The following is a 15,482-nucleotide window of genomic DNA, read 5'->3' on the forward strand; positions in this document are numbered from 1 at the left end:
AGCGCGTTTGAAAAAATTGATTTCTAACAAAATGGCGGCCGTTAAAAGTTAAATTATCAATTTTCAGTATAAAAACCGCTTGATTTCCGTCAATTAAAGAAAAACTGGACATCGAAGAAAAAAATCTTTCATTCAAGGACTAGTTTACTATTCCTACAAAATTTTAAGTGGTTTTTGAAACATATTGGTCACCACTTTTGAAAATGCGGTTTTGAGAAAAACACGTTTAAAGTTTAAGGTTAAGTTTACACTTGAATAAAATGTTAATTTTTGAACTTACATAGAGTCATCTATTCCAGACCCATATAATAAGTCTTTTGCTGCAGATGTTGCTTCCAAAATACCGATTTGATGCTGTCGACGAAGCATTTTTGTCTCTCGAGTGCTATATTTTGCATGGCGTCTGTCGCCTTCGTGACATATTGGTGCGCGTTTAGGTCACTGTGTACTTCCATGGCTTCTAGCATTTGTAATAATGCTGCAGACACATCATTAAATATGCAGGCAGCCATAATCTGTAGCTATTTCCACAGTTACGAGGCCACTAGCTATAATCTTTGGACTGATTTTCCAAATAAAATACTGTAACTCTCATTGTTATTTTGGGTGAAACTGTCTACGAATCTTTCGAGTAATTCCTCTTTATTGACCATTTTTTTACGGCAGTATTGGTTGCACGTATGCTGCCGCTGTACACTATAGTCAAGACGCGACCGTACATTAGTTTCACAGTGCTCAAGACAATATAAGAAAACAATTCAGTAAAAACAAATCGGTTACTGTGGAGATATCGAGTTGTGCTATGCTCGAAATTTCTATACCAGACTATAGTCACCGGTAGAACATAGCGCTCGACGATGGGTGACTATAGTCACCGTTAGTAACCAAAGGGTTATGGTCCTCGTGAATTGGTTCGATTACTTTCAAGACATCTGCAGATAAAGCCTCATAATCATGTTTAAATAAGGCGAGCTCCCCATTCGCTGAAGCGCGCTGCTCAGGCACACCATGAGTCGGTTCCAGTTGAGCATTTGTTATGACGCGAATCGTACGTTGCCCATATTGCGTTTCTCATATTGTTTGCTGAGTTACAATTTCGACGTACAGCTAAGCCGTAATAAACGGTCAATTTGTCGATCATTTTGCTGGTCAACTTGTCTATGTCGCTGAGCCCTTTATTTTCTGTTTTATATTCACGCAATCGACTCCCCATTCTTCTTAGTACATGACTGATACATTCTTCTTATTACTAATAGTATCACCGTAAGGAACAGAATTTAAAATACCAGTATAAGTCTTCGGATCGCCATCGCCGATATAAGTAACATATTTGACGCTCTACTCTTCCGCATAGCTCTGTAAATTTTAATCGGACTAACTTGAAACTTTCAGGAAATATTTTCGAGATGATATACTTAAAGAAAATGTTAAAACCCAGAAATCGAATTTTTTTAAATTTCTGACTGACATTGGGTATAACCCCTTAAGAGAAACACTATACATATACGCGGTCAATGCTGTTACGTCCGTAACCTCCAAGCCTAGCGAACCTCTCTTGTCTTCAGGGAAACCATAGAAATCCTACAACGGTCACACACTCTGCATTCACCAAAATTCCTTCAGGCAATTACAACGAAAAGCCACTCAATGGTAGTGCAATAAATCAGGCAAGAACCGGGCGCGTCACTCGAGACTATACGAGGCACCGAGAGCCCGACGCTCGAGGATGCCCATGGGTCGGACTGCCACGCGTCTGGTTCATGTCTTCGACATCCTTCGATGCCCCCAAAAAGGGGCAATTGTCTAAACTTGGGTAGGCTCGCTGTACTGTCCGGAAAATTCCTAAACTATCTATCTTTGTCTCAATCTTTCCTCTTCTAACCCATTTCCACCACCCTGAAGACAGGAGAGGGAAGCAGCTTAAAAAACCAACGCGCTTCCAACGCGGGACTCAGTTGCATATCCTTGCATCAAGGAACGCCCCTGTACAGATACCCATAGACAATAAACTTGTGTGAATTAAATCCTGTGGTAGTCACTATCGCCGCCCCTATCCCAGATAAACTCCTTGAATGGACTGACCGAAACCGGGGGCCCTGAGATACGAAAGATACGTAACAGGTACACCACTATCTTGAGTGAGATTCTTCTTACCGCGTGATACTGTGGTACCCTTCGGAATCCTATCTATACACATATGTAAAACGATACATATCCCTTATTCGCTATGCTTATTTTTTGTGAAGTTATTACGAATAACAAATAAAGTTATTGTTTATAATTACTGTTTAGTGTATTGTTAATAACAACATCAAATATTAACTAAACTATTTTGTTTGAGAAACACGAAAATGGTAAAATGGGTAAGGCAAAATAAATTGCCAACTTTATTCCCGGAAACAATTTTCGTCTGTGAAGCTGTAGGGCATCCATATGTTTACGCTAAGATGCATTCACGTTTTCAACGTTGTCGTTAAGTTGACCGTCATTCAGTTGGACTGCATTCTAATGGACGAATATTTTGACTGAATTAGGAACCCCTGGTGAATATTCGGACAAGCCAGTGTAAGGTTTAGCAGAGCACCGCACGCATTTACATCGATCTGCCGTGCGCAACTCGAAATATGCAAAACAGATTAGGTATAATGTGCCATCTATACGACGAAAATTCCAGACCATTAGGCCATTACACCTCTTCGGACAGCCAAAGCCCTTCACATCTTAAAAACTCCTGAAAATTCATAACAATTACTTTTTCTAACCTAACGGTACAACAACTTCACATAATAGCATTATTGCGCATGAGTTTCATCAACACTCGTTTTTACAGCAACATAATAAGCTGTTGACGACACGGATGGTAAGTACTTAATTAGAAAAGTTCCGTTCCGTGGTCGCCAATAGATAACCATAAAATCTTTTCCCTAATTTTTTGTACAATAGGAATACACTCCAATTACAGCCTCCCTGCCTTAACCCTCCAGTGCACATTGTAACGTGCTACATTCTCAGTAACGTCTAAACAAATTCTGCGTCCTTCGTAATGCACAATATACGAACTTTTTACCAATGTATAAAAATCAAACATGCTCTTAATAAAGGTTCCATTTTATTCTCAGACGTAACCAAGTGTACATCGTTACTTTGCCCGACCTAATTGAAGTACTGCGTACGATCGTTAATTGCTTCGCTCCATAATAATAATCTTCGAAATTAGTAAAGTTCGTTTTTGCTGAAGTTACGATTCTTGAAATCAAGAACAAAGGAGGATGTTAAAAAAAGGCCAATTTTGGCATACGGCCGGAACTAAAATTTTTTTACAGCATGATTCTACGCATCCTAAGGAACGAAAAACGTAAGTGTCATTTTTTCAAAGTTATGAAAAATACGGTTCAAGATAAGAGTATGACCATACGTATAACTTATATTCCGTCTCGTTTTCTTCGGATGATGGTCTGTTCGTAAATTAACCACCTAGAAACTCGTACTGAGTATTATTTACAAAGATTGTTGTACATTAGTGTTTAATAAAAACCAAAAATAATAAAAAATAATTAATGACAAATTAATCGAAAGAAGGAATTCTTTGATAACACAATGCTTATATTCGAAGCAATCAGAAACCAATAATTATTTATTCTCGAAGTGAGTCATAATAAACTATCGTAAATATAATAAAATAATCGTCATGACAGGGATACAATAAAACAGTAAGACTCTAACAGAATTTGCATTTCTTAACTGTGTATCCGGTTATTTCATTTCTCCACTAATTTTTTTCCTGACTTTTTTACTCGCACGAGAGTTCTGTCAGGAATACAAAACTGCTTCGTGTTTGCAAAGCAACTGTTTATTCGAGTCGTAACTCTCAGAGAGTTGAGCGATGCTCTCAGTCAGTCACTCTCAGACGCAGTGTCCACTCGCGAGCAACTCGTGATAGTTTTACTCTCAAAAGGACAGTGTAACGGTTTGAATTTAAAAGGGGCGCGTCTTTTTACCGTGATCGGCGTGCGTCCGCCGAGCGGCGTTGGGAGCGGCGACCGCGCATGCGTCGAGCGAAAAAAAGTATGGCGTATTGTATTATATTAAGACCACGTGCGTGACGTTTGTTCTCGGTTTGCCAATGAAAGTAATATAAAAACTCTTTTCTGTGCGTGAACAGGCAGCTAGCTTCTGTTTGACCCGATATACGTACAGCGACCCAGGTTCGCGTTTCTTATGTTTGGTACGCAAGAAATATCACGAGTTCTAAGAAGTTAAGGCCTAGAATTTTTCCCAGAACAGTTGCGAGTAGCGACCCAGGTTCGCGTTTCTTATGTTTGGTACGCAAGAAATATCACGAGTTCTAAGAAGTTAAGGCCTAGAATTTTCCCAGAACAGTTGCGAGCGTACTGCGTCCAGAAATCGGGCAGGACGACTCGTCCTCAGTCGGTGTTTACGAGGCCGTCGAACGAATGCATTGACGAACGTAGCTTCACTGCGCGATTATAGCTTGTGGGGAATACATCGAACAACGCGTTTTCGATTATACGCGGATTTCCAATCAATTTACGTACTTAGTATATTCGTTCGTGTGAATTAAGTGCCGCTGCATACAAGAAGCTAGTGCATCGAATTGAAGTACACAACGAACAGCTCAGCTTGGGAAAAAAATCAAGCGAGAAGCGTGCCTCTGCGAGCTACACAGCTACAGTTTCACGGTATGTGTATGCGTGAATAATATACAACGAACAGCTCAGCTTGGGAAAAAAATCAAGCGAGAAGCGTGTCTCTGCGAGCTACACAGCTACAGTTTCACGGTATGTGTATGCGTGAATAATATGTACGTACACAATCGAATGATTGAGTTAATTGAAAATAGAGGAGAGCCTACGTACAGCTAATTAGATTAATTACTACAACAATTTCGTTTTATCGTATCCTAAGTTTACTTTTCTTGTAATAAGATGTGTTATAGCTATGAAACAACAACAAATTAGTTTTTTTTACTGCTGTCTCCCCGAGACATATACATATTCTATCCTTTTCTGGAAAAACACTGTCTCATAGTAAACAACTAAGTCTTTACACACGACCTGCTTCGTTTGTTATTATTCTAACGACAATGTACGACAATTGACACGCAGTGCAGATGATCAGACTTCAGTTTTCCGTAAAACCGGGGTATGGTTCCCAACTACGCGGACAGTCGACGTCTCTAAACCTACGCGTAGTTTGACAGGATACTGTATACATATACATATATGTTTAGACTGATATGTAAGATGATACTTTTTCCTCTGGCTTTCATAGTGAATACACAGTTAAGAAATGCAAATTCTGTTAGAGTCTTACTTTTTTATTGTATCCCTGTCATGGCGATTATTTTATTATATTTACGATAGTTTATTATAATTTTTATCACTTCGAGAATAAATTGGTTTCTGATTGCTTAGAATGTAAGTATTGTGTCATCAAAGAATTCCGTTTCGATTAATTTGTCATTAATTATTTTTTATTATTTTTGGTTTTTATTAAACACTAATGTGGGATTTTGTTAAATACTTTTGCGTTTATTATAATAAAAAGTAACCCCACGCGACGCCTGTGCTGTTCACTTGTAATCTGCTTCTTCTTTTTCTCACCTCTCCTCCGATTCGTTCTCTTCCGGCTCGATGCTTCTCGTTTTTTTTACACTCACACACCTCACACTCTTCTTCCTTTTCTCCGCGCACGCATCCACATGCACACACGCCGTGATCGGCTTGACAACCCATGTTGTCTAAACATCACAAACACGCCACGCACGATCGTCTTCCATTCGTTCTTCCTTTCCAGGCCATTCACACCAACTCTCTCACATTCACTCTTTCATACCAAAACCCCCCACACTAATGTACAGCAATCTTTGTAAATAATACTCAGTACGAGTTTCTAAGTGGTTAATTTACGAACAGACCATCATCCGAAGTAAACGAGACGGAATATAAGTTATACGTATGGTCATACTCTTATCTTGAACCACATTTTTTATAACTTTCCCATCATTTCCGGGAAAAATGACAATTACATTTTTCGTTCCTTAGGATGCGTAGAATCATGCTGTAAAAAAATTTTTCGTTCCGGCCGTATGCCAAAATTGGCCTTTTTTTTAACATCCTCCTTTAACTCCAAGACCGGGGAACGTGTTGAGACCCGCGAAGATATTGTTTTTCGTTTAGTTTCGTTTAAGTTTCTCGGTGCTGATTTATTTGCCCCAAAAATTATTTCCTTACACGTAGTAGTTCTATACAATAAATTAATAATCTTATTATATGCAAAAGAAACTGTATTTGTTAATAAAAATGTAGAAAAAGCGGTGGATCTCTCGGACCCTACCCACGCACTGGCGGGAGTGCTTTTCACTCGTATACTGGAGGGTCAGTATCAAGCCCCGTACACTTTTTGGCGGTCGCTACGAATACCTCCCCACTTACTCATCACCGCGCTTTCCCACTCAATCACTTTCTAAGAGGTCGATTTAGAAGTAAACGAACCAATTACCAATTACTATTTCCCTTCTTTAGCAATCCTCAACACCATACATTTCCCTACGTTGGCTTTCGGAAGAGTATAAAATTACATTCCGAAAATTAGAGAAATCAGTATTTTGCATACCTTCAATATCTTGAATATCTTCAGACAGCGATATCTTCAACTTTACTATCGTCCACGATCTTATCATCAATTTATCATAAAAAAAACTGTTTTGAAGATTAAATCAGCTGCACTTCATTAATTTGACGTGCAGCGTACCAGAAACATCGTCGTGTTGTTTTACCGTCGCGGTGTATCGGTACATAGACGATTCAGTTATGTACGAAATTATGTACGGCTGGGATGCAAAGCACATATGAACGATTATTCATTAAAGTCTGTATATGCAGAGTGACCCGCCTAACGTGATCACCTCAATTGTTTTCATTATTAGCAGACCGATCACAACTTTTTTCTTTCCTTGTTTTAAATAAGTTTCCAAGGGCACATTTAATGTTTCTACGTATGAATTTTATATATAAAAATATGTATTATATTGTTGAATTCATCTCAATGCCGCTAGCTAATAGGCAAAAAAAATTATAGCGTTGCATATGAAAAAATTAAACGTGGTCTGGAAAACTTATGTTAAAAAGAGACAGAAAAAATTTAAGGTCATCACCTTGAAGTTCCTTTGAAACCGTATCGTCTATGACAAAACAAATTTTGAGGTGGTCACGTTAGGCTTCACTCTGTATAATATAACGTGAGTTACGTAAACATTTAGGAGTGAACATCTCTTAACTGAAGTGAGTGATATACCACATCTTTGTTGGTATATGAAATAATTTTAGATTGGTTAAATTTCGAGTTTTCGAGGTCACCATCATTTCTTTAAATGGTGTTAATGCCCGTGGTTGTGGCGATGAACTTTCGAGCCTTGTAGATGTTTGCACGATGTTGTGCCGTCTAGATACTGGTTCGAAGGACCACCCAAATGATTGGGACTTGTAAAAACTGATCTATTTCTAACGCGTGATGTGAGCTGGTTGCTCCTTGGTTCTCCTTGTTCATGGTGATTGAACGACTACTCGGCGACTCAACTTTCCGACGTCGCGTCTCGGACGTCCGTGGTTAATGGTTAACGATTGCATTTGCCAATCAGCGTGTAGTTGCTCCTTGGTTCTCCTTGTTCGTGGTGATTGAACGACTACTCGGCGACTCAACTCTCCGACGTCGCGTCTCGGACGTCCGTGGTTAATGGTTAACGATTGCATTTGCCAATCAGCGTGTCTAATATCTCTCTTTACCGCCCTTCCAGTGCGCCCTTAGCGCGCTGTCACCTTGGAAGGGTGGGAGGCGGTCGCGAGGGGTGGGCGGAAAGTCCCAAAAATCTGGAATTTCCTCCGGGTTTCCTGCCGGGGAATTTCCATCGGCAAGCGGACCGTTACGCGAGGGACACAAATTACTAAAAATCTAGCAAAGCAATTCTAGTGACCCTCGGAGGAGGTAATGAGACCCGTGCAAGCAATAAACGAAAATCCTGAACTCAAAAATAACCGTTCCCGGTCGATCGTGCCATAAACCGTTCCTGCAGAAAACCTAACTTTCAGATCTAACTTCTTTAACAGTCTATCTAAAAGTAATACACATTCGTATTATGTATACAAGGTGTTCAGCTTAACGATCACCATGAATTTTGAGACTTTTGTGGTAGTCTGAAAAAAATGGTTATAAATAAAAACGAATCAGTATTCTATCATCAACAAATTGCGAAAATACTTCTTTTTCAATATAAAATTAATGACTTATTGAAAAAATCATTCTTAATGTAATGGAGGATCTTATGAATGCGTATGTCAAACATTAACCTAAAATACTTGTAGGTAAGTTCTTCACGCAATTGTGAGGATGTCACGTATACAATCACAGTCAGAGTAAACCTCGTGTGAAAATATTTTAGTTGAATACGAGTTTGTTTCGGTTTTTGGCTGGTTTCGATGTGTCATCTTAGAATGTTCGTACGTAAGTGCTACTCGTTTACAATTTTTAGAGACTTTATAGGGGTTCTTGTGATAGGGGTTAGTTGGCGTAACCAATCAGCGAGTAGGTATCTTATTATCTAAATCGAACGCGATTGGCGTGATTGTCTGTTTCGGCCAGTGGACCCCCAAGGGTGTGACGTGGTGACCGTTTTTAATTGCACCTCGAATGCCGCCCCCCTTTAATGGAAAGAAATGTTCCGTACAGAGCAATACTCCTAATTTTACGATCTAACACATTGAAAGATTAAAAGAATGGATGAAATTTTTAGCATAAAAGTTGTGGAAACTATTGTTGCTTCTTCGTTATATATACATGAGACAATGTTACGAAACGCAATGCAAAATTTGTAGTATAAAATATCGTAGCTTGAACGTGTAGAGATCAATAGCTAAAGTAAACAAACTGCCAAGCGACGAGCGTATCGGCTATGCCCGTAACTATCACGGGTATGCACAAATCTGCCGGTTAGGCGTGTCCGCATACGTCAAAAGCGCGTGCGTTAAGTGATTAAAATGGTTACAAACAGGAAAAAAATTTCGGAAAGCAAAATTAAATACATGTTCTACATATCTGCATTAGATTTATGCATTTTTGTGCATCGATACGGTTACAAAATACAGCTACTTCCACTCCTTTTTAAAATGGAACTACATAATTTTTCTCACATAAATCGGTTCCTTGAAAATATTAAATGAAAATATTAGAGATAGATGAGGAAAACAATAATTCTTGAAATATTTGAACTTTTTTAGCAAAACGGAAACTATGGCGATCGTGTCGCGTAAAAGTTGCATCGTGTTAGAAATAACCAAAATAACTGGAAACCAAGTAGGCGATGTAGGTAATAAATAATATCAGGGCTAGAATGAAAAGATATTTAGAATGTAGCGAGGAACCTTTCGAATACCTTTTATAACTTAAAAATTGTTTGGAAGCGTGAATAGAGCCGTACAGATAAGGAAGTGCTTAAAACTATGTTTTTTCTAAGAAAGTTCAAATATTTCGTGATTTATATAGTTTTCGTTGATCTAACCCGAATACTTTTATACGCAGAATAACCAGAGGAATCAATTTATGTAAGAAATATTATTTAATTCAAACAATGTACAAAAATGCATAAAAGTAATACAAAAATATAGAACTTACATATAATTTTGCCTTTCAAAGTTTTTTGTGTACCTAACCGTTTTTAAGATATACTCGTCTCAGAAATACCCTGTATCGTGCAAACGAATATCAATACGCTATGTCTGTTATAAATTAATATCACAACGCCGCGCTGTGTTGAAACTGTTCATAGAAATATGGAAGAACTTGCACCATTGTTGGTTAGTATACGACTTAACGTTATTGTGGTACAGTGTTTAGCCGATCGGATTTATGACATGGACGTCAGGCAACGTAATTTTTCAGAAGCTTCTTTCCAAGATTTTTCTTTTACAATCGACTATTCAAACCAGAAGCCAAGGTCTGGAAATTACTTTATGAATGTAGGAACTATGCATTTCTGCTGACCATATTGGTTCCAAGTACTTGCTTCTGCATGCTCAGTAACGATAGACGTGTCATAAACCCGGTACACGATGCATCGGCAAGCAGCTACATACTGCTTTGGGCCTGTCTCTCCCCATTGAGTTATACCCCCACTTCGTTAGCTCCCGAGCTACCTAGGCAGGCGGAGTGCTCGCGGGCCTAGAAGGACTCACCAAAGGGATGAGACAGCCATTGATTTGCAAATCAAGTTAACGCTTATCTATTGTAAATCTATATAAAAAAGCGAGAAATTTAAGAAAGGAGAGATTCTAAATATGTATAACAAATTGATTCAAAGAGCTATAGCGAGGTCGTAAATCACGACGTTACGCAAAAACATCGATTGATGTAGCCGCACGCAGGGCCGTACGAGCTATTCCACGTCAAGTCGCACAGAATTGTGGTCATAGTTGCCGATTTTTTTCAAACTCACACGATTTGTTGATACCCTTGAGAAACGAAACAGTGTAAAATTTTAGCTTTCTATCTCGAACGGTTTTTGAAGTATGTAGTGTTAAAGTTTTGAAATCAGCCAGCATATCAGCACTTTAACCGTAATATTTCGACTTCGTTTAAAGATAATGCTTTCTTCTTAAATTATACACAGTTTAGTTTCTCAAGGGTATCAACAAATCCTGCGAGTTCTGCGAGATTTGACGTGGAATGCTTATAAAAAAATACATGTATAGGTAGTGTTTTAAATACGTCTTAATATTATACTACAAGAATGTGCAATAAAAAAATGTAAGGTTCCATTTAAAAATTTTAATGTGACCTTTACAGAACTATCCAATGTTATCTCAAGGTTAAACAATTATCATCGTGATATGTCCCCCTCGATACCATACAACTTTTATCTGAAACATTTTTTCGTATATCTGATACTTACAGAAATAATCACGCGTAGACATTTAAAACGGACGTACTATAGAAGCCCCTCAAATCTGAAGGCACAAGTGCCAAGCGAAAGACGTGGACCCTCAGACAGCCGACGCGACGTTTCTAGTTGCTAAGCGACGACCGTGATTGTATCAGTGTAGCCCCGCATCTACCTTTTTTTTTTTTTGCTTTTATCACTTTTTTAAATATACTGTAATGGAGGAACCGGTGCCCATTTGACTTCGTATGACTCTGAATGTTGCTCCAGCTCCTTATCTCGCTCAAATTAATTTTTGGCAATTGGACTCACGTTCTTTCTCACCTGCCTAATTTTACAATCTCCCTATAGCTCTTCCACCAAGTATACTGTCCGCAACACTCATCCATTCAGTGTCAGTCTCTAAGATTAACAACTATCAACTTGACTTAGCACACATACACGCAGTAATTACATATACGCTAACCCGTCCATCACTGCGAGGAAGCACGGGAAGTTGCGTTAACAACAGACTTGTGATTGAAATAGCATCCTATAGTTATAATAACAGTATCTTCGTTTTTTACAAAATCTGACCTACTAACCTAACTATAATAAAAACTGGTTAAACTGTTTCAAAAGCAATGATAAAAAGAAGGGCATGATTTGATGTGTAAGTGTAAAACTATTATTATATTAGTAGTTAGTGAATTTCTAACATAGGAAAATTGTTAACTTGGTGGCTGCATGCGTGGCAGGACCTGTTCGTTGCTAATTAGTGGAGTTAATGGGATCTAGGCTATGGTGTTCTACTAGGGTTACTAGCTCCACAAGCTCGTGAAGCCAGAATAATTTAGCAAATAAGTAATAATAATATTTATTCACAACACAATTTTGAATAATAACAGTAACAAAATGTAATGTTCGAATAGTTCTAGTTCACAGAATGCTCACGGTTACAGTGTCACCGAAAAGTTCAAGTCCAATAATGTTATGTACAGAGTTATCGCAAATATAATGAGTAATCAATTCTCTTAATGATCAACTTAATTCTAACTGTCCCAGTCCTTTTATACATGTCCGTCCGTCAAAAGGAGTGTCTTAAGGAACATAGAAAAATGTGGGAAATGAAATTTCTTCAATTGGAAGTAAGTAGGAAAGGGTAGAAAAGTTCGGGAGCGTCTGGGTCCTGTTTGTCAGTCCTGATAGTCAGTGTCCACGTTCTGGTCGAGGGAAAATCCAAAATGTTCATTAGGCCCTGTCTATTGTCATGCATGTATTCGTTAGTTTTTGGTCTGAAGCATAGATAACGATACGTCAATTATGCGTTAGGCGTTTCTCTTGACCGTAAAGTTAAATACATGCTAAGGAATTAAAACATTCGATTTCTCAAAAATAGCAAAAGTTCCGACCGTATAATAAACTTAGGATAATCTAAGGTCCTAACAAGGCTTTTGTTGAGATACAAGTAAATTACAAAATTTTCTTTTTTTAATTATTTTATTCAAATTATAAGTTTCTATATAAAGTGTATTATGAAACATCAATGTTATGAACCAAGAAAAGGTAAAATACCTTTTCATTTATCATTTTAAGTTTTACAAATATCGCTTTTGAACACAAATGTAATTTGAAGGTACGACTATAATTTTAGAAGTTTTTCACGGCAACGTTTTCATGAGTATTTAAACTTGAAATATAAAATGGGCTGTAATAATTCCAATTTATTACCATGTTGTTCGTTTATTGTTATTTGCGCATAAATAATTTGCTTTGTATACATTTTACGATCAATTGCTACACAGTGAATGTGCTGAAATGTTTGTTACATTAATTATATAGGAAAATGTTATTTAGCTGTGATACAAAAGCAAAGGAATAGTTTAAAAGTAATTTTATTTTCTTTACGAGTGTTGCATATAAAAAATTTCCATTTGACCATAATTTCTTTTAAAAGTGTTTCACTGCATCTTACGCTGAATATTGAATTTCTCTGTTCTTTAGTGAAAGAGAGAAAGTTTCACTCTAAAGATAAAACGAGCATTTCAACTTCTGTAGATAGATTTCGCTGAAAGGTATCGATGTCACGGTTACCGTTTCTTCCCTACCGTTTACCTATTTGCAAGATAGAAGAACAGAGAAAGTTTTTCTTTTATTTTCATCTGTTGGAACATTTTTACGTACTTTTATTCAATAAAATATTATTGAAATCTCATCTACGGGTGTGGACACTTTTTATAATATGCCAACAGCCGATCGTTATTTGCCGTTGTTAGTATCCTTCATTGCTTCCTACCAACTTTTTTAATTTTCAAACGAATTGTATGTTACAATAATTTTATACGGTTGTAGATCGACAGATTATTTAAAATTTTCCAAGCAGTGTATTTAATCAGAAAATTAGACATATATTAAATTCTTAAGTAAAATACATTAATTCCAATAACGTTACTAAATATGCAGAAGAACCAATTGCATTATATGTTCGACAAAACAGAAAACTGAATTACTCTTACATTATAATTAAACTTGTGACCATTTCAAACATTTGAAATGGAATAAGTAACATTTTCTTTCTTTTCTTCGACGTTAAAGTAAAAGTATATACTGTGCGAAACATTAATTGTCCACCGTTCTGCAATTATTAATGTAGATTTTCAAAATAGATTGTTATTATTCTTGACTCGGAATCAGATTTGATTCCAGTTGAATCACTGACTCTGACACTTCCACGATGTCTCCAGGGAATCAGCCCAGTAACATACACGTACACATATCCGCACAATTCACTGGGGAAATTCAACCATCTATTCCGACGGTGCATAAACTTTTGCAAAGGATCCTCTATCCGTCGATAGGCTAGTCGAAAAGAGGATAGCTATAGCACGCTGGGTGACCCTATGGGGTTCGACGGTCTGTAGGAGATATCTATCGAGGGACGATGAAGATTGGAAAACAGGCGGAATACTGCATTTGCAATCGAAAAATGCATTTTACAGCAAAACGGCTGCATTTCTGAAACCAATTTCAAATATAAAAGCTAAAAAATACTATTTTTACCACCATTCACCGTCCTGTAACATTTGCCTGCTGACGGGGTATATGGTATGGTTACAACAGAGTACCTATCCATTACTCTTTGATGAAAACAATTTTCAGTTTCATTCAGCAATTGAATAAAACAGAAATGGAATATATTTTCAAATAGAAAATACAGTTTGTCTCTTATAGTTAAAAATTGTCAATTTTTTAATGTCAAATCAATTCGTATAAATCTGATTCAACTGATTTTTAAAAACAGTAAAATTATTTGGGAAGATTATAAATGGACTATCGAACATCGGATTTCACTGAGAGAATTTCAAGTTGTTGAACAGAATTAGTTGGAATCGGAAGCAATTAGACTTCCGAAGTCAGTTTCACAACCAGCAACTAGGCTTTGAATAATCTCTAGTTAATCATTCTACTTCGCAAGCACTTAAGTTTCTGTCAGATTAACAGACAATAGAGGTCTATTTCTATAGCTTCTAGAAATATATAACATCTTTTTAACTGACCATTGTACATTAAAATAACGTGGATATACCTCTGTTAGCAAGATTCAATAATTTGGATAATTTTTCACAAAGCATATATGTAATTGTTACTGTATGTATTATTTATAAAATTTAATTTTTATTAACTTACTGTCGTAAAGCGGAAAATTGGGTTTGGGAATTCTAAATTTTGCCAGAAAACTTTCTTGAATATAAATATAAATATTAACTTACACGCAAGGAATACGATAATTAAAATGCGACCACTTATTCATAATCAATTGTTCACTGTCAGATACAAGCAATTCTTTAAATATACTTGGTTTCGATGCGGTTACATAGACAATAGAGCAGGAGAATTCACAAACCCAGTAAATTTTCGTTGCATTGATGTGGTTTCTTTAAAATGTTCATGGTGTCAGGAAGATTTGTGCTTTACTTACTTTTTTGAACAATTTCACTACTATGAAAATTATATTGAGTACATTGATGCCAACTTCAGCCAACTTCAGCCAACTTATATCGAGTACAAGATGCCAACTTCCTCAATAAAATGAGCTCTTTTCAGAGCTACCATAATTTCACATTGTTGCTTCAAGTCTTTCTGTTTTTTTGTCAAAGTCTTGCGTGCTGTGGATGTTATGGTTTGTCTGGTGTTTGTCGCAGACTTTTATGTAGAGTTTCCAGTTTGTGTTGATTAGTGTTTTATTCGTGAATGGAGTGTTATTAATGTTTAATGTTAGTACGATTGGTAGATGGTTGGATGAGAGGTCATGGGTGGTTTGACAGATGATTTGTGCTGTGAGGTTTGTGAAATAGTTGTTTATGTTGGAGAATTTGGAATTTGGTTTTTTGTGTGAGCATGTGTCACGATGTAATATGTGGTAATTGTTATTATTGATGTGATTGCAAACCGTTTGGGTTGGTGGTGAATTGGTTATTCTAAGATCTATGTTTTGAGTTTAGGTCTCCTCCTATTAGGAAGGAGAGTTTGTGGGGAGTTAGCATGTCTAATT

Source organism: Habropoda laboriosa, unplaced genomic scaffold, assembly GCF_001263275.1.
Source record: "Habropoda laboriosa isolate 0110345459 unplaced genomic scaffold, ASM126327v1 scaffold350, whole genome shotgun sequence".
In the NCBI taxonomy this organism is placed as follows: domain Eukaryota; kingdom Metazoa; phylum Arthropoda; class Insecta; order Hymenoptera; family Apidae; genus Habropoda; species Habropoda laboriosa.